Source organism: Salmo salar, chromosome ssa07, assembly GCF_905237065.1.
Source record: "Salmo salar chromosome ssa07, Ssal_v3.1, whole genome shotgun sequence".
NCBI lineage: Eukaryota > Metazoa > Chordata > Actinopteri > Salmoniformes > Salmonidae > Salmo > Salmo salar.
The window spans coordinates 68,732,431-68,736,395 of NC_059448.1; positions in this window are offsets into that span (position 1 = coordinate 68,732,431).

Consider the following 3,965-nt stretch of genomic DNA (forward strand, 5'->3'; position numbering starts at 1 on the left):
AATATTTTTTTATTGTGAAACAAACTAGAAATAAGACAAAAACAGAACTTGAGCGTGCATAACTATTCACCCCCCAAAATGCAATACTTTGTAGAGCAACTACAGCTGCAAGTCTTTTGGAGTATGTCTCTATAATCCTGGCACGTCTAGACACTGGGATTTTTGCCCGTTCTTCAAGGCAAAACTGCTCCAGCTCCTCAAGAAGAATGGGTTCCGCTGGTATACAGCAATCTTTAAGTCATACCACAGATTCACAATTGGATTGAAATCTGGGCTTTGACTAGGCCATTCCAAGACATTTAAATTTTTCTGGCCACTCTTCCATAAAGCCCAGCTCTGTGAAGTGTACGTCCTAAAGTGGTCGGATGGACAAATACTCCAGTCTCTGCTGTGGAGCTTTGCAGCTCCTTCAGGGTTATCTTTGGTGCCTACTACCGAAACCAAACGTGTGCAACGAATGTATTAGGGACTTGTGTTCTATTGTATAAAATGCTTTACAAAAGTTGAGGAATATTATATACTGTCGGAGTCAACTGAATCAGCGCGAACAATCAAGTCTAAAACTAAACTAACGTTACAGCTGATGTGGCGACATTTCGTGAAACCAATTTGGGTTTCATTAATAAGGTGGTTTTTGGCCCATTTTAAGTCTATTAGCTTATGCTAAAATTATCAGTTTATAAACTGTATTAAATAATCTAATAGGTCTCCAATTATCTATGAAAATGGGATCTTTATCAGGTTTTGGTATTAAGGAAATAATCCCTTGTTTAATGATAGTAATCAGCTCACCCTTAGCAAGGCATTCTTGGAACATGTTGAATACGGGTCCCTCTAAATGTTCCCAAAAGTGTAAATGAAATTCCACAGAAAGACTATCTGTTCCAGGTGCTTTGCCCTTCTTCACAGATTTAAGAGCATAAAAAGGCATTTTAACGTGATAGATTTAGCCGGTGGTAATTTGTGAAATAGACAAATTCTCAGTAAAAGCGGCTGGAATGCGCTTTAACCAATCAGCATTCAGGATTAGACCCACCCGTTGTATAAATTCATAACATTATCTCGGTGATGTTGTTGACCTTTTGCAGTTTTGTTACTTGGGTCAAGGAACAACACATTTTTGGTGAGTGTCCCTTGGACTGTTTAAAGTGGAACTGACAGCGTTTTAACTACTTTGCAGTCAAAAATATCAAATTCTCAGTTTATGCTCAGAAACCAGGTTTTAAAAATAGGTTATATTTGACTCAACATTCCATGACACACATGAAGGCATTGTTTTTGGTCGGCCAAAACATATTGCTATCACAATGTAAATTACAGCTGCCCTGGTACATTGTTCCTGCCTCCATTCGATATATACTGTTTCACTTTCAAAGACTCAATATTTTGGACAGAATTTGACAAATGTAACTAAGGCTGGGAATGTCAATACAATCAAACTAGCAAGGCCAAGGCCAGTGGTCACAAGTCAGTTAAAATGTGGCTGATAGGCTAGCGTATCTATTTATGTAGCAAGCTAAAACACTTAACTTAGCTAGATAGCTAGCTGCTAGGAGGATGTCATCGGAGGAGTGGGTGAGTGACTGAATTTTCCGGTGGCTACAGAGATGGGGATGCAGGTGTCATTTGGTTAGCTAGCAAGACATGTTAATCGTTTAGCTATTCTGAAATTGAACGACTGTTATCCAGTTAGCATATCTCTTGCGTTTTGCAAATTCACTCTTGACTATCTACTTCGATTTCAGAGCACTCTCACCAGAGCGCAAAATAACTGATGAATTTACCAATGCAACACCTGCTGAATATGACTGGTGTCAGTAAATGTAGGCAATGAAAGTAAGTTAGTCACAAACATGCTAAATAACATGCAAACAGCCTAACAAGGGTGTTTGCATTCTGGGGTGAGTCAAAAGGTCAGAGTGAGGTGTTCTCTCATTTGTGTAGCTAGCTAGCCAACTTTTATTTTTAGTTAACCTTTATTTGACTAGGCAAGTCAGTTAAGAACACATTCTTATTTACAAGGACAGCCTAGGAACAGTTTGTTAACTGCCTTGTTAAGGGGCAGATTTTTACCTTGTCAACAGATTTTTAACCTTGTCAGCTCAGGGACTTGATCCACCAACCTTTCGGTTACTGGCCCAACACTCTAACCACTAGGCTACCTGCCGCCCAACTTTGGCCAGTTAGCCTGGGTGCTTGGTTGGGACAAGCAGCAGAAGGACGAGGAGGCTACAATTCCCCGTCACTTATCAGTGCAGTTTTGACGACCAACTTGCTGAAACAGTTTGAGAGGGTTTATCTAATGTTCCTCCATTAGATTTGAGATAATCTTGCTCTGACTAGCATTAGTTGTTGATCTTGTTGTCGATGTGCATATTGGAAAAGATAGCCTACCTTGTCATGATTGTTTGATCAACAGGACTATAAAAGTTCCCAAATGTAAGAGGACTCCCATGGTATTTACATATTAACAGAAATCCATTCAGGTGTATTTTGTGGCTTTTGGTGAATGTGTTCTATTGATCTAAAGTCGCTCTGTTGCTACTTCCTGTAAACACACAATCCAGTTCATAGTGAATAATGACAGGTCCTACTTCCTGTTAACACACAGTCCAGTTCAAAGTGAATGATGGCAGGCCCTACTGCCTGTTAAAACACAGTCCAGTTCATAGAGAATGATGGCAGGCCCTACTGCCTGTAAACACAGTCCAGTTCATAGTGAATGATGACAGGCCTGTGTGCAAATGGCATGTTTGTATATAGTCCTACTGTAGTTCTGATTGGCTATGGTGCACCAGTCTGCATAGACTCTGGTCCTAGACAAGAAAGATGGTTTATTTACTGCAGTGTCTATTAAATTGTCCAAACGCAAGGCCACTTTCCCACTCTATATTGCTATGGAATTTTCACAAATGACTTACTATACATAATTCCCAAACATTCTATGAATTTATGAAACCGTGAAAATTACCAAATCTAAGTGCTCTCTTGTCAGAAATTCCTGGGTTGTAAATGAACAGATTTTAATATGATTTCATGTTTCTAAAACGCAGTCAGTTCCATTTTAAACCCAGGAAGCAGCCTTTTAATTTGACATTCACCAGCTTTTCAAGCTTAATACTGTCAAAATATATATGGGAATTAGCTTCCAAAGAATGGAGTTTCTCTGAGCAACTATCGTCATTACTGCCGTCACGACCTTTATGTACTTCCAAATAAGGTCTGAATAAAAAGATGCAAGCAACTAAAAAAATGCCTTGTCTGGAAAGAATCTATATTACGTTCTGGGTAGAGAAGGTGGAATGTTATTACGTTCTGGGTAGGGCAGGTGGAAAATTATTACGTTCTGGGTAGGGCAGGTGGAATATTATTACGTTCTGGGTAGGGCAGGTGGAATATTATTACGTTCTGGGTAGAGCAGGTGGAATATTATTACGTTCTGGGTAGGGCAGGTGGAATATTATTACGTTCTGGGTAGGGCAGGTGGAATATTATTACGTTCTGGGTCGGGCAGGTGGAATATTATTACGTTCTGGGTAGAGCAGGTGGAATATTATTACGTTCTGGGTAGAGCAGGTGGAATATTATTACGTTCCGGGTAGGGCAGGTGGAATATTATTACGTTCTGGGTAGGGCAGGTGGAATATTATTACGTTCCGGGTAGGGCAGGTGAATTAACTGATTAGATTTTATGTTCCTACACTGTGGTAGGTGATAAAACTGAGATCTTCTTTAATTACGAGATGCTCATGCCTCTGCTCTACCATTAGGAATCGTTGTCACAAAGGCGACAAGCTTAGGTCCAATATAAGCCAATAGAAACGATATCTGGCCATCCAGAAATACGACAATACAAATGTATTTCCCCAATGTAGCGATTGTGTGGTTTTCGTGACGTTGTCAACTAACCCTAACTATTTGACCGATGTTTGCTGCTCCTCTTTCCTCTTGTATTTCAGCTAGCT